A 24,363-nucleotide genomic window follows, 5' to 3' on the forward strand; every position below is an offset into this window, starting at 1 on the left:
ACGGAAAATACTGAACGCGAAACTGAAGATTTGGCCCTGTTTGACCGCCGACCGCCCACTGAAGCAGATCTTCGGATCTCTTAATGGTGATATTATCTCCTCGTTCTTGCTCTTTAACACATAAATTACAACATAAACATAAATGAATAATTAAAGGAACTAGTAACTACTAAATGATAAATGCTGTTTCCGCTTATACATTTACTGTATATTGAAACCCCTTTATATTATAAATGTTTATATATCAATGCCCAATGGACATAAAGAGATACAAATGAATTTCCTATCTAATACGATTGATGAATTGCCCACATCTGCCCTTTTTTGTGACTATGCGATCTAATATAAATAACGAGAGACGACTGACATCATGTGCGTACCAAACACTAGAAGATACTGCTTTCAAAGATCATCTACAGTGGTGTGCAACCTCAGTGGAAATAAAATTTACGTGATACAAGCTGTTTAGCGTTATAGCCCCAATAAGGCGAAGCAATAAGCAGTATCACCGTATCTACTGCATCAGGTACGTCGGAGTGATGGTTCTCGTACACGTCTGCGACGACGGAAGAACTCCAGCCATAGATAAAAAAAAAAAAAAAAAACTCATTCAAACACTAGGACGGCATAAGACGGTCCGCTGACTGGTATTAATCTGTCTTCTCCTCTCAGTGTTCTATAGCCGAGAAACGCGAACTCCCAGCCACAGGGACAGAGTTCAGGTAACGTCTCAATGTGAGTACAGGCAGAAGAAGTGCTCTCAATCACTGAACGCTGCGTACTCAACAACGACTCCCTACCCGGAGGCGATGTCCAGAATCGTATAAGTTCGCAACAGTACAGTGCCTAACCGCTTCTACTATGAAATCTCCTGAGAGCAAAGACGGCTAGTCCATCTGTACAAAAGCTGATAATGAGCGACTGTCAAACTCGGGAGCTCAAAATGGAAGACCTCTTCTCTCCACTGCTGGCTTTCCAGCAAGGCTCGGATCCCCTCCCTCATAAATCCGAAGGCGAATCATTTTCTCGAAACCTCGGAATATCCTCCCTCTCTACAGATTCTTCCAAACGTCGACCAACCATATTTTAGGCTTTTGTCATCCAGTGTGGAAAGTTTGACACCGATACTCATACAATGGTACGCTTCTCAGAGTAAAAATCCTCGGAAATACCCAGAAGTAACCCAACCTTCCATTTCCGAGATAACGCTTCCTCGTTACTCTCTGCTGCGTCCCAGATTTTCTGAGTTTCCGAAGTATTATGCAGTTGTTCCTCCGGACCCACTGGAATACTGGCCGGCCGCCGCTGTATTGTGCTTCAGCGCTCAGGTGCCCCGAACGTCCCGTCCGTCTTGGCTACTTCCTGTGTCAAGCAGGACCTACACGCCTGTGCGGGCTTTTCCACCCAGGGTTTGAGTTATGCTCGCCGTATTGATAATAAAGACACTCCGTCACCTTTGTTGCAATAAGAAAAAAATGGTTCAAATGGCTCTGAGCACTATGGGACTTAATATCTGTGATCATCAGTCCCCTAGAACTTAGAACTACTTAAACCTCACTAACCTAAGGACATCACATATATCCATGCCCGAGGCAGGATTCGAACCTGCGACCGTAGCAGTCGCGCGGTTCCGCACTGAGCGCCTAGAACCGCGAGACCACCGCGGCCGGCTGCAATAAGAGTTAACAACTATTTACAAGGTGTACGTGGCAATGTCAGTCTTCTTTAAATATTCCTATATACGATGTACAACATACCTGATGATACCTAATTCTGGTTGTAAATCACGACAAAGTATGTTGATAAATGTCGTGTGAATACGGCCTCTCGTCGGGTAGGCCGTTCGCCGGGTGCAAGTCTTTCGATCTGACGCCACTTGGGCGACTTGCGCGTCGATGGGGATGAAATGATCATGATTAGGACAATACAACACCCAGTCTCTGAGCGGAGAAGATCTCCGACCCAGCCGGGAATCGAACCCGGGCCCTTAGGATTGAGCCAGCCGGAATGGCCGAGCGGTTCTAGGCACTTCAGTCTGGAACCGCGCGACCGTTACGGTCGCAGGTTCTAATCCTGCCTCGGGGCCGGCCGCTGGTGGCCGAGCGGTTCTGGCGCTACAGTCTGGAACCGCGCGGCCGCTACGGTCGCAGGTTCGAATCCTGCCTCGGGCATGGATGTGTGTGTTGTCCTTAGGTTAGTTAGGTTTAAGTAGTTCTAAGTTCTAGGGGACTTATGACCTCAGCAGTTGAGTCCCATAGTGCTCAGAGCCATTTGAACCATTTGAACCTTAGGATTGACATTCTGTCTCGCTGACCACTGAACTACCGGGGGCGGACAGTATGTAGATGAGTGCATGTAATGTGCGAAATTAGAGCCATCTTAAAATGTTAATCAATAAATAAATAAACAAATCAAATCAACAACTTTGTCAATTAAATCACGCCGGGTAACTGATTGCATGAGGGCAGAGGTATACCAATGGGTTATTGATTTGCTCAATTTGAGAAGTTTTTCTTTTAATTAAATCATCAAGTTTTTGTGAAACCGTAACCATATCTTTGTGTGTACACGTACATCGTATCTACCGATTTCCGTCCCATTTGTATAAGTCCTTCATGGTGCTTTTTTTTTGTTTTAGAGTGTATAGGCATTGATATTGTAAATCCATTGTGCAGCACGAGCTGATTTTCAACAGTTTTGTGAAGAAAATGGCACACATCACGTAACTGTCACGCCTTCGTTCTCAGTCGACAGGTGACGCTGAACGGTTCGTTCGATCGTTCAGAAGTCTTCTAGAGGAACTTCGTTCCTTCCACACATGGGAGCATGCCCCAAAGATTTGTCTTTCCCCAAACTGTTCCTTGCCACATGACGGGAAGTCGTCGGCAAAATTATTACACGGTCGCCGTTGCCGTACCCTATTGCATCTTCTACGACCACTACAGAAAAATTTCGTTCTTCCGGGTCAGAGAAAGTTTCAGTTGAGGACGAAGTTTTCTTTAAAGTTTCTGTCATGAAACGCCATTGGGGGCAAGGTGTCATCACAAAAGTATTGGCTCAACGGTCTCACGTCTTTTAAGGTCCTCCGTGCTGCACCGGTGTCACCAGAAGCAGCTACGGTGCTCTTGTGTAATGGGTCTACCGCAGAGCTTTTGCCCATAGACCATTCACGCTATTGGGGTCTGCGACGTTATTCCCATCTATCCGTCAAGAGTGATGCCGGTAGCGATCGACGTCGCAGCACCACCGTCGCTGCAGGTAAGGCCAATGTCCGTGCAGGTAGCGCCCACGGACAGCCGTCACGACGTTGTTCTCCTGGCCGCAGTCTCTGCGTCTCTGGATGCGGGCGTGCAACCTGTTGCCGATTTTTCGTCCGGTGTTCCCAGTCACTCGTAAGTGGATACCGGGGTGTGGACAGGGAGACACCGTCGGCCATAGCTACGGTCCGTGTCTCCTCATATGCGTCCGCAAGCAGACATCTTTTCCACCCCTTCGGCGTCCATTGACCCAGCGAGGCTGAGAGGATTTGTTGGAGGGGGACGGAGGAAGATGTGCTCTCGTCCGGAGAATGAGGTTCCAGATTACAATTGGTACCTCACTACGGGACGACAAGCTAAAGGCAGTCGCTCCCAGACGCAGCCACGAATGAGAGACGTCGCCGAAGACACGAACTCAAGACCTTCCATAAGCCGTCGCTGCTGCGTGTCTGCTTACGTCAGAGCGCAGTGCCGCTCGACCCAGTTTTTGATAGCCGATTAAGAGAGCATCATCATCATAGCTCAGACGGGCAACACTAGTATTAGTAGTGAGAAATTTGTACCGAAATTGGAAGTTAAATGTTGATTAATATGTGACTCTCCTTCAGTACTATTGAAGCATGGCGACATTAACATTTATACATTGTCCTTCAAGCGGACGTGGAATGCGCCTAAGTTCAGTAACGTTTCAGCAAGTTTCTTACTTTCCATCTTCAAGCGAAGATGGATATCTAGAGAGTAATTAGTGTTGCTGACAGGTGTTCTTGATTATAATTCAGAAGTATTTATTGAGTCTTCTTTTGTGAAGGGCTTTCAGAGAACTTGTTTAGTAACTCCGCTTTAGTGTTGCTGTCTTCATTAAAATGTTGTAATATGACTTGCCCACAAGAACAGTGAAATATCATCCTCTCTGGGGCATCGGGAACTCCGTCGCTAAAAAACTTCTAGAAAGAAATTACTTTACCGAAGTCATACACTCTAGTCTCTTAGAGTTTTAATAATTATTCTGACACCGTATAACAATACGTCGTTTATAGTTTGTTATGGCGTTCCTTTGACGCTGATAAGACCGTTTCAAATGCGTCTTTGCAATGATTATGTAAACAACTAGTCTCGAAACATGAGCATTCCGAGCATTAACTAATCGTCTTGTTAGTGAAATCTTGTAATACCAAATGCGATTCAAACACGGACTTTCATGTTCCATGCACAATGTTATACGAGCCCAGTAAACTGAAATTGTAGGGGACAACTCACGCAAGGATGGAATACACGGTCTGTCTCAATGCAAAGTGTCCATCCTCAAGGGGCGCTCCACTTATACCTCGCATATAACTTACTGTTGATACTGAAACTTTTCTATCACGAACTGTTAAATTATTAGAGTATGAAGACGCTATGTGCCTCTACTAAACGGCCACATATCTTCAAGGTGCCGACCATGGATCTTACTAGCGACTCGGGCAGGCATCGCACTAGCAGCATTAAGTATTTAAGGGCATACGGCTTACCTGCCTCAGCGTGTTTTGTTTGTGGACCACTGCTTAGACTTACGAATATCATTCATAAAACAACGTTAAGTAAATTACTATAATCACTTTAAAATAAATTACGTGAAGTAAGAAACTTCAGGAAAGTTGTCTTGGGGCATGAACGTTATGTCTTCCGCGCTGAACTGAGGTTTGGGGTGACGTCCCATGTTAATGATGGGAGGACGTCGTGATGTGAGTAATATGTTTACAACCAACGGAAATGTTGTAAGCTAATCGTGGGTGTACGTGTGTATGAGTGATTCAATATGTACTGGAGGCTGGTTGAGGTGGCACAAACAAAAGATAGAATAAGAATAAACGCGCATGAGCTATTGTTTTAGCAGCCTCTTGTGAAGCTTAGTACGCACTCTGATACATTGTTCAGACCCAATGCCGCAACTCTTTGTCGTTTAGTCTTTGTGGCAGAGTTCTTCACAGTGCCACGCAAAAGATCGTATCCATAGCTCGGTTTCCGTCAAGGAAAGCAAAAAGCTGAACTGAGTCATCTGCTGCGCTGCTGAAAGACCGAACTGTACATAAATGAAGCAAAGTTCCTGAAGCAGTTTTTGGAATACGTTTTACTTGTCGCATAAAAAATTAAGTAACACATATTTTTATTTCGCACGTTTTTTCGCTGTGCAGTTCGCAAACGATTTCAGGAAAATTATTGGTTAAAAATATCTGATTATTTCTAATGTCCCACATTACAGCCTGAAGGTGAAGTGGTTATCTTTTCGTTATTGATTACATTTATTACGATACTTCAAAGTTTTGTAACTCACTACCCGTTGTTAGAAGAATTCGTAGTGAATTAAGAGGGCGGTAAGTAGAAACTGGTAGTCTGAAACTGACGTCAAACTTCTAAATGTTTATCTCAACAGGACTGAGAGGTGATCGCTAAGTTAAAAAACTAAAAGGAAAGTTAGCACGCTGGGATTCGATCCTGCAAGTTTCCCTTTCGCGCAACAAGCCCTACCACACCTTTTTGTTCGCTACTCAGTAACTTTTGAAATAAAGCAGCTGCAACATGATGGACTTCTAATATTATCTTCTGTCCGTTCACCATTTGGATGCAGGGCCAGCAGCCTACCTTAAATGTATTTCTGCTTGTAACATGTTCTTTAAACAGATGGAACTTCTAGCTTTGGATTACATGGTGATTCATCAGTTATCTTACATTTTTATACTCTTCCCCATTGCCCGTATTAACAATCAAGCTGGCCGAAGTGGCCGAGCGGTTCTAGGCGCTTCAGTCTGGAACCGCGCGACCGCTACGGTCGCAGGTTCGAATCCTGCCTCGGGCATGGATATGTGTGATGTCCTTAGGTTAGTTATGTTTAAGTAGTTCTACGTTCTAGGGGACTGATGACCTCAGATGTTAAGTCCCATAGTGCTCAGAGCCATTTGAACCTTAACAATCAACAGCATCTCATGGCCAGCTGTTTAGCCAAATTTAGGATTATGTATTGTTTACACCGCACCACATGAGAACTCTTCAGCATTAGGTGTACTTGAATGAAATCGTGTTAAAACGTGTACGAGGATAATATAATCTATAAAATAGATTATGAAGTGTGATGTTTTGTCTTGCAGTAGCCTTTCAGTGTGATGATACAGATAATTCCAAACATTCGAGACTCATACGTCTGTACCATTTTCAGAACAGTTCCTCACGTCTTGTTTTGGAATAACAGCAGCGGGCTTCATGGAGAAGACAAAGTCACTAGTGGCTCTGCCTGCAGCATTAGCACTGCTAAATCCAGTCTTAATCCTGTGAATTTTTCTTTTTGCATCTCTGTCAACAGAGTTTCCGTTCACTTCTGTAGCTAAGTTTTCTTATAGGGAGTCTATGGTGTCCCTCTCAGTAAATTAGCAACTAGGAACTACAAACATACACTGACACTTGCTTGCTGTTTTGAAGTTTGTTTGGTTACCAGATAAGCACTTTGGTTCTAGGCCCTACAGTCTGGAACCGCGTGACCGCTACGGTCGCAGGTTCGAATCCTGCCTCGGTCATGGATGTCTGTGATGTCCTTAGGTTAGTTAGGTTTAACTACTTCTAAGTTCTATGGGACTGATGACCTCAGAAGTTAAGTCCCATAGTGCTCAGAGCCACTTGAACCATTTGAAACATCATTATCACAACACTTTATCAAATTGGTTACCTGTGCTAGGAAAATTTTGAACCATTCCCAAAACTGCAGCATGGGCAGCAGGTACGTACATATGAAAGGATACAAACAAATTCGACCAGTAGACCGCCACACGAGCTGCAGATGAGATCCCACTTGAAGCCTTCACGTGGCACGGCTGATCTCTCGACTTATGGCGGCTGTTCATCAGGTGGTAGTCGCATAGTCTTCCCAACTTAATTTACTCATCATAATTCAAACAGTTTTTACGAAATATTTATAAATTTTATTAAAAAATCTGCCTCGTGAATCAGTGTAACTCTGAGTCAAAACCGTATGGAAATCCCTAAGAATTTCCTGAGATCAACATGTACAGACGGTCGTGATCAAGCGACTTCAATGTATATACACTACTGGGCATTAATGTTGCTACACCACGAAGATGACGTGCTACAGACGCGAAATTTAACCGACAGCAAGAAGATGCTGTGACACGCAAATGATTAGCTTTTCTGAGCATTCACACAAGGTTGGCGCCTGTGGCGACACCTACAACGTGCTGACATGAGGAACGTTTCCAACCGATTTCTCATACACAAACAGCTGTTGACCGGCGTTGTCTGGTGAAACGTTGTTGTGATGCCTCGTGTAAGGAGGAGAAATGCGTAGTATCACGTTTCCGACTTTGATCAAGGTTGGATTGTAGCCTATCTCGATTGCGGTTGATCGTATCGCGACATTGCTGCTCGCGTTGGTCGAATATGGAATCGGTGGGTTCAGGAGGGTAATACGGAATGCCGTGCTGGATCCCAACGGTCTCGTATCACTAGCAGTCGAGATGACAGGCATCTTATCCACATAGCTGTAACGGATCGTGCAGTGACGTCATGATCCCTGAGTCAACAGATGGGGATGTTTTCAAGACAACAACCATCTGCACGAACAGTTCGACGACGTTTGCAGCAGCATGTATTATCAGCTCGGAGACCATGGCTGCGGTTACCCTTGACGCTGCATCACAGACAGTAGCGCCTGCGATGGTGTACTCAACGACGAACGTGGGTGCACGCATGGCAAAACGTCATTTTTTCGGATGAATCCCGGTTCTGTTTACAGCATCATTATGGTCGCATCCGTGTTTGGCGACATCGCAGTTAACGCACTTAGGAAGCATGTATTCGCTATCGCCATACAGACGTATCATCCGGCGTGATGGTATGGGGTGCCATTGGTTACACGTCTCGGTCACCTCTTATTCACATTGACGGCACTTTGAACAGTGGACGTTATATTTCAGATCTATTACGACCCGTGGCTCTACCCTTCATTCGATCCCTGCGAAACCCTACATTTCAGCAGGATAATGCACGACCGCATGTTGCAGGTCCTGTACGGGCCTTTCTGGATACAGAAAACGTTCGACTGCTGCCCTGGTCAGCACATTGTCCCCATCTCTCACCACTTGAAAACGTCTGGTCAATGGTGGCCGAGCAACTGGCTCGTCACAATACGCCTGTCACTACTCTTGATGAACTGTGGTATCGTGTTGAAGCTACATGGGCAGCTGTACCTGTACACGCCATCCAAGCTCTGTTTGACTCAATTCCCAGGCGTATGAAGGCCGTTATTACGGCCAGAAGTGGTTGTTCTGGGTACTGATTTCTCAGGATCTATGCACCCAAATTGCGTGTAAATGTAATCACGTGTCTTTTCTAGTATAATATATTTGTCCAATGAATACCCGTTTATCATCTGCATTTCTTCTTGGTGTAGCAATTGTAATGGCCAGTAGTGTATATAGAGAAGATAATGCATCTCACTTTACGGCTAACCAGTAACAGCAGGTCTAGAAATATCACCTCACAAAACTTAAACAGTCGTGTTTATTTGCAAACGTGTCCAGCACTTTGTTCCATGGGTGAAGGTGGGAGACGATACGACCGTAATCTTGATTGCACGATTGCTTGCTCTATTCCGTAACTCATAGCTGACGTGCTTTTCACACGTCATACATTTGTCGAATGTGATCCATATTTGGTAGATAAAGTACAGTGCTGTTTAGTCAGAATCAGCCTCAACACCGACATAACATATTAGTGGACTAGCATTCCTATATCTAAAGTTTTTCTTTGATGTTATGCTTACAAGTAATATACGTTTCACTGTAGTGAATTCTCTTATAACTTAGTAAATAACCAATCGATAGTCCCAATTCCCAAGTATTTTTCAGTGTTGTAATAATTTTCTGAATCAGCACAGTCACACTGCTAATTAAAAGTAAACAGTGTCAACGGATTTACGCAACCAAGAGTGGCCATTAATAAATTATATGTTTGCGAATGGGTTGGGTCTATGAAAACATAAATTCACTGCGTTGTAACGTTGCTCTTTCGAATATTTACTGTACCTTTCTGGCAACGTACGTCATTAACTGCTTTTTTGGTGTTGTGTTTGGTGGACTCAAATAATGTAGTGGGAGGCCAGAGCTCATTTCTCTTAACCTGTCTCCACGATTCTTTTACGAGATGTACGATCAGCGACGGAATTTGCGACACCCCTCGCCTTACCGTTATTCCGAACTGCTCTGGTTTACTGTCAGTTATGCTGCATAAACTGCAAGGACACAACGTGCTACGAACATATTGTCTACAGGCGTGAAGTCGAAAAAATATCCGAGTGTTGAGAGGCTGATTTAGATTAATACAAATAAATTACAGTTTTTCATGATAACGTTACTAAAAAAAAGTCTTCATTAATAAAACAAAGGATCCCAAATAGTCGCGAATTAGCAGAATAATACGCATTTTCAGCTTAGAAATGTTCTCTGTGTACATTCAATCCACAGGCAGTCATGCAGAGATAGCGTTACAGGGAGGACTATATCGAAGGTATTCAAACGGAGCAATAGGGATAGATATACAAAAAAAAGGAAAAAATAGGTAACCGTTCATTCAGTGGCACAATTGGGTCAATACAATAGATAGAAGTACAAAAAGAAATAATTATCAACTGTTCATTTCTACAAGTTTTTCATCTTTACATCAGCAAGGTAAAGAATGTAAGCAGTGACAAAACCTATGAGGAAAAAATTGCCTTAATATTTATTTAATGGTAGTCACTTGTCTTATTATTTATTTCCTGGTAGTCAGTCTGACTGCTTACGACTCTTTCAAAGAAGAGAGCATTTTTTTTCCTGACATATTATAACTGAAAACTAAAGCAGTCTTCTCCTTGGAACACTTTACCGCAGAGTTAACGTGCAACTGCGTTCATCGCTTCTCTGTTGTCACAATGATGGCTAAAGCGAAGAATTCGCAACGTGAAAGGCGAAGTAGACAGCAGTTTCTGTTGGAACGAGCTTCCTGGAATCAAATCATAAATTTGCTACCTCTATGTCATCCATCATGTGAGAATCACATAGAATACTTGATCTTCTCGTAAATGACAAGAAAATATCGAGTGAATTCACCAGGATACTTCTGAACCACACCATAAAGTAGATAAAATGTCACAAAGTTGCCAGACGTATTCTACTGTGTTACCAATTCTGCATTATACTGGCGACACGCCGAATAAATTTGCTGAGCCGATGGGTGTGCTGAGATAGCTAGCACTGCGTAAGCTAGCGTTTTGAAAGCCGACGGCTGGCTTTCTTCTTCAGTATCTGTAGCAGTTAGATTTCCTTCCAGTCTTACCTAAACTGAAAATTGTAAAACACATTCAGCAGAAGCGATTCGCTTCTTAATATTATCAGACGCTATTTTCGTTATTAGTAAATAACATTCATTTTAATATTATACACTTTCGCCTTCTTTTCTCCTCAAAACTAATATACATGCTTGACACTTGAAGCTATAATGACACTACGGACAAAACTTTAGTAGAGTGAGTTTAGAAAATATTGTTACATAAAATTTAATATAATTTAATTCTTGTTTCACTAATGTAAAGCATTATTCTGCAATGCAATATTGGTGCTGTTCAGAATTCAAGCAAATAAATGTAGATACCTCTCTTCAAAACATAAATGATGTAAAAAATAAGCAAATATCAGTGTAATCTTTTCTTCATTGCATGGTTCAAAAGGGAATAAAATAAAAATCACTAAATATATTGTCGCAGAAGAAACACAGTAGCAAAGTCACCATGGTGTAGTGGTTATGATACTACACTGTTGCATGGAGGGTTGTGAGCTGAAAAATCACTTGCGCTGTAAACTTTTAATTTCTATATTCGGCTCGAGTACATCCTAGAAGCATCCACAAATGGCAAGAAGCACTGTACTGGAATGTTCTGTAACTGTATATACACCGTATATTTTCTGGCCGGAGGCAGTTCACTCCGCGCTCTTGTATGTGCCAGTGGTGAATAAATCTTCGCTAAATGAAGTTAGTGTTCGTCATTCATCAAATTACACTTTTTTCTATGTGACATTATTCTGGTGGACACGCTGGGTATTGGAACTTGTGATAGCGCACATTTTCCCGTCACAGTGGCTCCCATCAGGCCACCACAGAGCCGCCGTTTACGTGGCGAGAAACCCGAGTTCGAGCCGTATTCAACAGATTGCAATCTATCGGAGACAGGAGAAGAGGAGGATGTTACGATGACAGCAACTGTGTGCCACCACATGAGACATCCTTCCGGGTTCTCTGGTGACGATGGCCAAGATACAAACAAGTGGCTGAAGGTATATGAGAGTAAAGCCAAATTTAACAAATGGGATGACATCGTGTGTTTGGCTAACGTATTTTTCAACTTGGACGGCATTGCCAAGCAATGGTATGAGAACAACGAGGAGAAGTTCACAAGCTGGGAAGTATTCCAGGCGGAACTGCGCAAATATTTCGGCGACACACAACGACAGAAGTGCAAGGCTGAAGTTGAATTAAAGTGAAGGGCACAGCGTCCAGAAGAAACTATAGCATCCTACATTCAAGACGTCTTGGAGCTGTGTAAAATAGTGGATCCTAGAATGAAGCAGGAAGATAAGACTGGACATCTCATGAAGGGTGTTGCTGAGGACATGTATCAAGCACTACTCCTGAAGGAGGTTTCGACAGCAGACGACTTCATAAAATGGTGCCACTACATCCAGACAATCCATCAAAAAGGAATTAAACGCTAGAAGTTTGAACGGCTGGCAAACGTCGTATGGATGTCTGTGGTGGAGGAAGGAACTGATTTCACGTTTTCTTCGTCAGATGGTGAGAGAAGAAGTTCAAAAGGCACCTGGATTGCACGGCGATTCCAAAAACCGAGACACTTCAAGAGGCCATAAGGGAGGAAGAAGAACAGACATTGAACCCAATCTCTCGTCCTTCATTTCCCTTTAAAACGGTGAAAAAAAACCGAAACCCAGGCGAAGTTACGTTCCTACAATGCCGCATGAGCAACCTGTTTTGGCACCAAGGAAGGTCGACGTCTGGAGGACCCAGGATAACCAACCAGTATGTTTCCACTGCGGACGACCGGGACATGTGGTGCGCTATTGTCGAGAAAGGCTGCGAATATCTCGTGACGCCCGCGCCAGAAGACAACAGATTGATCTTAGCCCACGCCAACTCCGGGACGACGATGATGAACAAAAAGATGTGGGTGCAGGACGACGGAGGTCACCATCACCGAAAGCTAGCTGCTGGGGTGGACGCTCCCAAAAACGCCGAACAAGGTCTCCATCGCCGTTTAGAAGCTCCAGCTGATCACCTAGCCGCCGCAACCTGGAAAACTAAAGGGTGTGACCTTCCTTGGAGGTGAGGCCGCCGAAGAGAAAAATCCTCCGCCGTCGATCACTATAAAAATGATAGGAAATTACGTCGATATCCTCATGGATGGCCGACCAACCGAAGCTCTTGTGGACTCTGGAGCACCATATTCAGTCATTTCGGAGAAGCGCCGTCACCAGTTGCAGAAAACCATATTCGTCGGCAAAAAAACGTCTCTGCTGAAGGTGGGTAATATGTAAAACCTACAGGAAGATGTTTCATTCGTGTGGGTATAAGTGGCCATACACAGCCCTTGGGATTCATTGTATTATAAGAGTGTAGTCATGACGTCATTCTCGGATGGGACGTTTTGAAAGCTTCTCAGGCAATTATAGATTGTGGTCGCTTGAAGATTATGGTAGACGAGATGAGATACTGTGGACAGGAAGATGCGGTTCAAATGGTTCAAATGGCTCTGAGCACTATGGGACTCAACTGCTGTGGTCATCAGTCCCCTAGAACTTAGAACTACTTAAACCTAACTAACCTAAGGACATCACACACATCCATGCCCGAGGCAGGATTCGAACCTGCGACCGTAGCAGTCGCATGGTTCCTGACTGCGCGCCTAGAATCGCGAGACCACCGCGGCCTGCACAGGAAGATGCGGATCCGAGTGAATGGAGACTATGCGTGCTGGATGAAATGACCATTCCTGCAATCAGAGCTAGAAAGGTAACTGTCATGTGTCATACCATGCATGAACCCATGGATCTTGTAGTGGAATGTAAGAGAAGCTTACTAGTGAAGAATTACTTGGTCATCCCAGTCTCTGTCGTCTCTTTTAAGAACGGATTCGGTGAATTGTGGATAGTTAACTGTCGCCGAGAACCGCAGATCGTTCCAAGACGCACGTGCGTAGCAAATGCTGAGCAGTTAATTGCCGAACAGCGGAGCGTCATAGACACCTCCCATGCCCAATCTGTGGGCGAAATTGGCGCTACCACTACGAGACAAGATCTTCTAGCTCGACTATCACCAGATCTCACTAAGGAACAACAGAAGAAGCTACTTGACATTCTTCAAGGGTTCTCTGCATGGGCCGGCCGGAGTGGCCGAGGGTTTCTAGGCGCTACAGTCTGGAACCGCGCGACCCCTACGGTCGCAGGTTCGAATCCTGCCTCGGTCATGGATGTGTGTGATGTCCTTAGGTTAGTTACGTTTAAGTAGTTCTAAGTTCTAGGGGACTTATGACCTCAGCAGTTGAGTCCCATAGTGCTCAGAGCCATTTGAACCATTTTTTTTCTCTGCATGCTTCAATCCACAGGTGAAGAGCATATCAAACAAATCGTCGGTGAAGCACCGGATTAGCACTGGAGACCATCAACCAATAAGCCAGAGAGCATACTGTGTGTCAGCAACAGAACGTCGAATAATTCGCGACGAGGTAGAGAAAATGATGGAGAATGACATAATTCAGCCTTCGCAGAGCCCATGGTCGTCACCAGCGGTTCTCGTCAGAAAGAAGGATTATAGGAAGCTTAATAAAATAACTAAAAAGAATGTTTACCCCCTTCCACGAACTGACGGTACACTAGATTGTCTGAAGGGGGCTAAGTTTTTCTCAGCCATGGACATGTATTCGGAATACTGACAAATCGAAGTAGATGAGGCTGATCGTGAGAAAACTGCGTTTATCACCCCTTACGGCCTGTATGAGTTTAAGATAATGCCGTTTGGTTTGTGTAATGCACAAGCAACTTTTGAAAGGATGATGGGTAATATTCTAAGTCACCTGAAGTGGATGATGTGCCTTTGTTATTTAGATAACATTATAGTGTTCTCAGAGGCATTTGATGAACACGTAAAAGGACTGAGGGCCGTTCTTAAACGTCTCTGACAAGACGGACTGAAACTTAATCCAAGAAAGTATCTCTTTCGAGCAAAAGAAATCAAAATACTTGGACACACTGTGTCAAACGAAGGTGTGTGGCCAGACACGGAAAAGCTGAGATCTATATCGGAATTTCCAATCCCTAAAAGTATTAGAGATGTGAGAAGCTTCCTCGGATTATTTTCGTATTACCATCATTTATCAAAGACTTTTGTATCAAATCCAGGCCACTCCAAGTGTTGTTAAAATCGGATGATAAATTTATCTCGGGCGGTGCTCAACAAGATTCTTTCGATGTGCTGCGAAAAGCTCTGACGACTGACCCTGTACTTGGTCTATATGATGAGAGTACACTTACAGAACTACACACAGATGACAGCGGGTATGGGATCGGTGCATTTCTGGTGCAGATTTAGGATGGAAAAGAGAAGGCTATAGCCTATGCTTCTAGGGCACTTACAAAAGCCGAGAGAAACTACTCAGTTACATAAAGAGAATGTCTTTCTGTGATCTGGGCCATGTGCAAATTTCGACAGTACCCCTATGGAAGGCCATTCACAGTTGTTGCAGATCATCATTCACTTTGTTGATTGACAGGTCTTAAGGATCCAACAGTACGATTCGCCAGGTGGGCACTACGTCTTCAAGATATTACCATAGTGTACAAAAGTGGAAGCAAACACCAAAATGCCGACTGTGGCTCAAGAAACCCCGTGCAAGACCGTCAAGACTTTGATGAACATGGTGACTATCACGCTGCAGTCCAGGTTCTCTCTGCTGACCAGAAGAAGGACGCCAACGTATCTTACATTATGCTTGCCTTAAAACAGTCAGAGGATGTGAAAGGGCAATTTAAGGTAGTTAATGGATTACTTTGATTCATTTGGAAAGCGGTGACTACCAGTGATTCCTAAACACAAGCGCTTAAATGTTCTACAGAAATTCCATGACACACCTGATGCCGGTCATTTGGGATTTATTAAGACATACGATTTGCCGGATATAGACTGGGAGACTCAAACGTTCATAACGGGTGGCAGGGGTAGAGAATCCAGTGAAATTTTTTTAAGTGCTTTATCTGAAAACTAACTTGAGCAGTTAAACAGGACCGACTCGTGGCGATAACATATTAGACTTTCTGGTTGTGGGGCGGCTGGTGGAGTTTTATCGTTGTTATTATATAATGTATTGTAATGTAGAAACATTGCATTTCCCTGCCGTTTAACCATATGTGGGGCGGCGAGTGGAATTATGTTGTTTAATAAATGTTGTTAAAATGTTCCTATTATTTATGCTGTTGTTTTGCCGTTCTCAACACTGGCTCTCTAACTACAATTTTGGCAACCAGAAAGTGATTAGCAAAACGTGAAGCCTGTAATTGGAATTCCTAATGCCCACTTCATCTGAGAAACACACTTATAGCTGCAGCTTATAGCTCTGAGAAATTAGGAGATTGTCTGGGATTCATAATCAAAAACGATTTTCTAAAAATTCTCTGTATTCTGAAAGTCACAGATCAAAACAAAAAAGAAAAAAAAAAATCCACACAATCTAACAGAGCCGTTCAGAGTCTAATGCGCTGATGCAACTATAACTGTCCAAATTAAATGTTTAAATGAATGCTCGCCATAATTTGATGATAATGTTCATCAAACGCCATGCTAAATAATGGTAGAATGTCTGTCCCGCGGCGGCACGTGAAAATACGACATACGCAAACTGAAGATAGGTAATTAAAGTCATCCCAGAATTAACACTTCACTCGAAAATGATTTCATGGTCACGCGTATCCCGAGTAACTTAATATGGCACCCGAGGCTGTTTATAGCAATGATACCGACGCGACACGACTCCCGACACAGATGACGTGCTATTCAGCGTCTGGAGAGAACTGGGGCCTTTTTTCCTCGAGCAGCGTTCCTATATATATAAAGCCGCGGTGCGGACGGCTAAGGGAACGCCTGATCAAATCGGCTCTCCCGACTAGCCGCTGGGCTAGAAATGCACCACTTCAAGTTACCGAATAAATCACAGCTTCTTTTGCTGATGGCAGATGAAGCTCTCAATTTAAATGCGCATTCAACACACAGGTAAGTAATCATAATAAAAGTTTGACGTGGCTAAGTTAAATATTTTGGGAGAGAGAATTAATTTAATTACACTGCACGCAGTAGACGAGCTCTGAACTTGCCTTTTGGAGATACGCTATCGCTATAGGTTTATAGTTATTCAATTGAAACTTCTCACATCTTTATGATTATAGCGGATCTCCAATCTACTTAAATATAAACATCCTAGCCTTATTTATTAGCCTACTTAATCTATCTTGCTTCCTTAATTTTTAAGACAAAACCCAGAAAATTATGAATTTCAACAAAAATTTTAATTTGTGAGATCCAAAATACTGTTTCTATTAAATTATTATGGAAAAGGAATCTAAATATAAATTTTTAAGTCTCTAGCTCTTTTCTTTTGCGCCAATGATTTTTACAGAAAAACATCCAAATTTCGAAAATGGTTAAAGTTATCGAACTGATATTCAACACATATTAATTTAGTATTACTCCTGACACGCTAGAACCGTTTCAGGTTATTTGCTTGATTTTTAAAGTATTGCGCAACATTTATGACGTCAGAGCTAGTTACAACGGACTAGGCTGGCACACAATGGAAAGACTGCTGCGAATTTACTACGGCGTGAGTAGGCTGCTTCCCTACATGGTGACAAACAGACCCGAACTATTTGAAACAGTTAACGCAGAACAGGGAATCAGCGGTCATAAAGCGGTTACGGCATCGATGATTTCAGCCGTAAATAGAAATATTAAAAAAGGTAGGAAGATTTTTCTGTTTAGCAAAAGTGACAAAAATCAGATTACAGAGTACCTGACGGCTCAACACAAAAGTTTTGTCTCAAGTACAGATAGTGTTGAGGATCAGTGGACAAAGTTCAAAACCATCGTACAATATGCGTTAGATGAGTATGTGCCAAGCAAGATCGTAAGAGATGGAAAAGAGCCACCGTGGTACAACAACCTAGTTAGAAAACTGCTGCGAAAGCAAAGGGAACTTCACAGCAAACATAAACATAGCCAAAGCCTTGCAGACAAACAAAAATTACGCGAAGCGAAATGTAGTGTGAGGAAGGCTATGCGAGAGGCGTTGAATGAATTCGAAAGTAAAGTTCTATGTACTGACTTCCCCTTCTTGCAGCGGTGTACCGTAGGTCTCTAGAAGAACGTAGCGTTCCAAAGGATTGGAAAAGGGCACAGGTCATCCCCGTTTTCAAGAAGGGACGTCGAACAGACGTGCAGAACTATAGACCTATATCTCTAAAGTCGATCAGTTGTAGAATTTTGGAACACGTATTATGTTCGAATATAATGACACTTCTGGAGACTAGAAATCTACTCTCTAGGAATCAGCATGGGCTTAGAAAAAGACGGTCGTGTGAAACACAGCTCGCGCTATTCGTCCACGAGACTCAGAGGGCCATAGACACGGGTTCACAGGTAGATGCCGTATTTCTTGACTTCCGCAAGGCGCTCGATACAGTTCCCCACAGTCGTTAAATGAACAAAGTAAGAGCATATGGACTATCAGACCAATTGTGTGATTGGATTGAAGAGTTCCTAGATAACAGAACGCAGCATGTTTTCTCAATGGAGAGAAGTCTTCCGAAGTAAGAGTGATTTCAGGTGTGCCGCAGGGGAGTGTCATAGGACCGTTGCTATTCACAATATACATAAATGACCTTGTGGATGACATCGGAAGTTCACTAAGGCTTTTTGCAGATGATGCTGTGGTGTATAGAGAGGTGGTAACAATGGAAAATTGTACTGCAATGCAGGAGGGTCTGCAGCGAATTGACGCATGGTGCAGGGAATGGCAATTGAATCTCAATGTAGACAAGTGTAATGTGTTGCGAATACATAGAAAGATAGATCCCTCATCATTTAGCTAAAAAATAGCAGGTCAGCAACTGGAAGCAGTTAATGCCATAAATTATCAGGGAGTACGCATTAGGAGTGATTTAAAATGGAATGATCATATAAAGTTGATCGTCCGTAAAGCAGATGCCAGACTGAGATTCATTGGAAGAATCCTAAGGAAATGCAATCCGAAAAAAAGGAAGTAGGTTACAGTACGCTTGTTCGCCCACTGCTTGAATACTGCTCAGCAGTGTGGGATCCGTACCAGATAGGGTTGATAGAAGAGATAGAGAAGATCCAACGGAGAGCAGCGCGCTTCGTTACAGGATCATTTAGTAATCGCGAAAGCGTTACGGAGATGATAGATAAACTCCAGTGGAAGACTCTGCACGAGAGATGCTCAGTAGCTCGGTACGGGCGTTTGTTAAAGTTTCGAGAACATACCTTCTCCGAAGAGTCAAGCAGTATATTGCTCCCTCGTACGTATATCTCGCGAAGAGACCATGAGGATAAAATCAGAGAGATTAGAGCCCACACAGAAGCATACCGACAATCCTTCTTTCCACGAACAGTACGAGACTGGAATAGAAGGGAGAACCGATAGAGGTAGTCAGAGTACCCTCCGCCACACACCGTCAGGTGGCTTGCGGAGTATGGATGTAGATGTAGATCTGCAAGTGATTTTTCTGGCCAGATTTATTCAGGAGTGTCCGTCACTACGTGTGCACTGTCGAGAGTGCCATAAAAGAAAGGTAGTTCTTAGAAACCACCTGGCCGACTCATACCAATTCCACAAGCCGAAACGCCTTTCCAGCGTGTTGGGATTGACCTCCTCGGACGATTTCCAACGTCTGCTAGTGGCAATAGGTGGATTATTGTTTGCACTGATTATCTGACACGCTATGCCATTTCAAAAGCCGTGAAAGTCGATTCATCGTGGAAGACATTGTATTAAAACACGGTGCTCCAAGGTCGTTAATTACGGATAGAGGGAAAGTTTTTCAATCTAATCTTGTGACAGAGATAAACCGTTGGTGTAACATTACTCATCACATGACGACTGCCTGCCATCGGCAAACTAACGGGCTTATTGAACGCCTCAATAAGAGCTTGGCCGACATGCTATCAGTGTTCGTCAGTGTTGAGCAGAGCAACTCGGATGATGTGCTACCTTTCGTGACGTTTGCCTACAACACCACCAAACAAGACACCACAGGATTTGCGCCATTTTTCCTGGTGCATTCGCGTCTGGCGACTACGACGGTGTTTCTGTTACATCCTTATGACGTGGACGATGACTACATCGGCCAGGTGTTGACCAGAGCTGAGGAAGCTCGGCAGTTAGCTCGATTCCGAACGCTGCAGGCTCAAGGAAACGATCGCCGAAGGTATGACGCGAGCCACTGCTCTGTTGTCTACCAGCCTGGTGACCTCGTCTGGATCTTCACTTCTGCTCGGAAGGTTGGTCTCTCTGATAAGACCCTCAGGCGCTACTTTGAACCTGATAAGGTTGTATGACAATTGCCTGATGTTACTTCTGAAGTTGAAGATTTCGACCACGACACAAGACGACGAAAGATCAGAGATACGGTCCACGTCCTTAGAATGAAGCCCTATAAGGATCCTGCATCCCAGGGTAAATTCAAAGCTCCAGCGGTAGGCCTCAAGCGGAAAGGTGCGAAGAGCGTAGCGGCAAAGGAAGTTCTAAGAAGATCACCGCCTGGGCAAATATCAGTCTTTGGGAGTCGGAGTATGCAGTACCGATGACTCGTTCCAGGACTAGGACGACGCAACACCGAGACGCTGTTCTCTTAGGGTGAGGGCAATATCGCAGAAGAAGCTCAGTAACACAGTCCCCGTTTTGTAGCAGTTATGATACTATACTGTTGCATGGAGGGTCTTGAGTTCAAACCTCACTTGCACTATGAACTTTTAATTTCTATATTCGGTTCGAGTACATTCTAGAAGTATCCACAAATGTCATGAATCATTGTATGGGAGTGTTCTGTAATTGTATATATACCGTATGTATTCTGGCCGGAGCCAGTTCGCTCCGCGCTCGTGTATGTGTAAGTGCTGAATAAACCTTCGTTAAGTGAAGTTAGTGGTCGTCATTCATCTAATTACACCTTCTTTACGTGTTAATATTTCCAACGAAGAATATCGAAATGTAAATAAATGACTACATATTTGTTACTTTTGATCATAAAAGTTGGTCAGAATGCAAAAGAAAGTAACAATGAGGAAACGTCTTTTGAACACAATTCATTTAACAAAATACAAAGAAGTGATAATGGATAGGTCACTTTTGAACAAAGAACGCTGTAAAGAAGAAAGTAAATACACACAGATTTGACAAAAATCATGGGATAGAACGGGCTAACGATATACACATATAGCCGGCCGAAGTGGCCGTGCGGTTAAAGGCGCTGCAGCCTGGAACCGCAAGACCGCTACGGTCGCAGGTTCGAATCCTGCCTCGGGCATGGATGTTTGTGATGTCCTTAGGTTAGTTAGGTTTAACTAGTTCTAAGTTCTAGGGGACTAATAACCTCAGCAGTTGGGTCCCATAGTGCTCAGAGCCATTTTTTTGATATACACATATAGAGATGGCGGTAATATCGCGTACACAAGGTATAAAAGAGCGGTGCAGTGGCTTAGCTGTCTTTTGTGCTGAGGTGATTTATACGAATAGGTTCCCTACGTGATTACAGTCGTACGACGGGAATTAACAGTTACAGCTAGACGCATGGATCATCGAATTTCGGAAATAATTAGGGAATTCAACATTACGAGGTCCACAGTGTCAAGTATGTGTTTGTCGATAATACGAAATTTCAGGCATTATCTGTCACCGAGGACAGCGCAGTGGGCGACAGCATTCACTTAACGACCGAGAGCAGCAGCGTTTCCGTAGAGTTGTCAATGCTAAGAGAAAAACAACACTGCGTGAAACAGCTCCAAAAATCAATGTGGGACGTAGGACGAATATTTCCTCCAGTACCGCAAAATCTGGCGTTAATAGACTATAGCAGCAGACGAATGACGTGAGTGCCTTCACTAAAAGCACGACATCGCCTGTTTCGCCTCTCCTGGGTTCACGACCATATCGGTCGGACCCTAGACTATAGGAATACCGAGGCCTGGGAGATGAGTCACGTTATCAGTAGGTAAGAGCTGTTGGTAGGGTTAGAGTGTGGCGCAGACCTCATGAAGCCATGGACCTAAGTTGTCAACAAGCCACTGTGAGAGTTGTTGGTGGCTCCATAATTGTCAGGGCTGCGTTTACATGGAATGGACTGGGTCCTCGGTCCAGCTGAACTGATCATTGACTGGAAATGGTTATGTTCGGCTACTTGGAAACCATCTGCAGCAATTCATAGACTTCATTGTCCCAAACAACAATGCCATTTTTATGGATGACACAATTGTTCGCGATTGAATTGAAGAAAATTCTGGACAGTTCGACCGAATGATTTGGCCACCCAGATTGCCCGACATGAAACCCATCGAATATTTATGGGACATATTCGAGAGGTCAGTTAGCACACAAAATCCTGGACCGTCAACACTTCCGCAATTATGGACTTCTATAGAGGCAAAATGGCTCCATTTTCCCTCAGGATACTTCCAACGGTTTTTTAAATCCATGACACGTCGAGCTGCTGCACTACGCCGAGCAGAAGGAGGTCCGACACGATATGAAGAGCTATCCAGTGACTTTTGTCACCTCACTGTAAGTGTGTGTCGTGTGCATCTGGCAAATGATGTGTGTGATCAGTGCAAATCGTTCATCAAAATGCAAGTAAATAACAGTGTACATACTATTTTTGGACAAAAACATTGAAAGTACATTACGTTTTACAGTGTCGACGCTAATATGCAAGGTGACCTTTACAAACATGTTTCTCGCCATTTTAACATATAATAAATCTCTTATTGTCACAACTAAAAAGACAAAGTTTACATCTGGCACCTTTACATATTTTCATGCTACTCTATAGCTTGGCATAGAGCCTGATATAGACTGGCCTCGTGTTTGTATGTTTCTCATAATTACAGTGAATGTTGCATTTTGTAGAAACCGTTTCCGGTTTCATTTTAACAAGTCTTCCTAGTTCCTTGAGGAATATTTTTGTTTTATTGAGAAAATTGGTTTTTCACATAAGACTGATTTCCTTCCACATTACAAAAGCATTGCAGGCAGAAGTGTTAACCATATCGCAAAATACAATTACAGGCCAACGATTTGTATTTCACTTGTATGTGGCAATAAGCTGTTCGAGCGTGCCAACTGCACCTTTCGTGCCATTGTACGCTAGTGCCATTTTTGGTGTTTTATCTTCTCTGTTGCTTATTTCCTTATCGTTATGCCTTGTACTCACCTGTACAATCTTCTTATTTTTGTTTAGATTGTAGGATACTACTGTGTTATCTTTCGTAAAACAGAATTCTGAACTGTGGACGTCTTTGCATTATTACTTAGACAGTTCTGTCTTGTCTTTTCTAGCTATCCCCAACATTGTAATCTTGCTTTTCAGAAGTGCGTCACCCACCATCTATAACTTAAGAAAATCGTCGCTTGTAAAATTCTGCCTCCTTAGGTTATATGCCAGATTCATGGGAACATACAAACCATAGTTTTTCTGACGTGCTACGCTAGATGGTTTTCTGTATAGATTTGTGTTTTCTGAGCATCCAAACTTGCAGTGTCCCACAGTGCCCATATCTTTATCGCATACTTGGCGGTTTGCTTGGATTGTATTGTCTGAATTAACAGCGACCTCTAAAATCCATCAGTAGCTCATCAAACAGTTACATCCTATCCAGGGTTATATAAGTTGAGAAGTATTTCCGCCCACTATTCCCATTCGTCGCTTATAGGTTCTAGTTTGTGGTTTGCTGTTCACACCAGTCGATGGAACTTATCATCGAAACGTAACACTCGAGAGATGCGAAAGAGCATCTTTAGTCACATATAGCAGGAAAAATTACTCTAGCAGATTCTCGATCCCATAAGCAGCTTGTTGATTCACCATATGATTTATAAACAGCAATAAGCAATAATACATCAGTGTATGCTTCTAATGCAATTTCATCTAAATCTTCCCATTTGTGACCGTAGACTACGCTCCTCAACATGAGTCATTTGTAACATAGTAATAGAGAGAGTTTTGGCCATAATTATTTGAAAATCAGATTTGATATCAATTACGCCGCAGGTAGCATATATGGTTGGCCAACGTGTGCTCTTTCATTACGTTTACGCTGTATGCCCTTCTATGATGTGGAAACGGTACCAAACACCATCAGATGTTCTTGTCTTTCGACTGAACCACTCCTGCAGGTGGAAAATTTTCGGTACTAATCTCATCGTCTGAAGCACAATTTTCCGATTCTGATGTAGGGTGAATGCTACCTTAACTAATATGGCTTTCTTCTTCTGAAATATCTTCGCCACTACCATATACACTGCCTATTGCTTTTAATTCACTTTCAGTTAGGCGTTACTGTTCAATGAAAACCGTATACCACTATTTAGAGCTCAAAATACAACGTCTTCTTTCAACAGACAATTGGATGTAAATGATTTCTTGCCCTCCAATATTTACATCTTCAGTAATATAGTGTCTATTGTTGCAAAAGCAATCAGTGACCTTCATTGTTGTTTACATTGATATGTGCATGTATCCGGATACAGTGGAATGTGAAACTCAGTAACAGAAGTATCGAAATGAGTATTAAATGGAATCGGGCGATTATGACCAGAGGAACAAAAGTGTAACAATTTCAACTAGAAAGTACCGAATAATGTTTTTTCCTACAATTCAAGGTTTTGTGCGATTTAGTTACGTACAACCAATACATAAATTGTCAGGCACGAAACATTATATTCAAATAAGCCACCAAA

Source organism: Schistocerca nitens, chromosome 3, assembly GCF_023898315.1.
Source record: "Schistocerca nitens isolate TAMUIC-IGC-003100 chromosome 3, iqSchNite1.1, whole genome shotgun sequence".
Classification (NCBI taxonomy): domain Eukaryota; kingdom Metazoa; phylum Arthropoda; class Insecta; order Orthoptera; family Acrididae; genus Schistocerca; species Schistocerca nitens.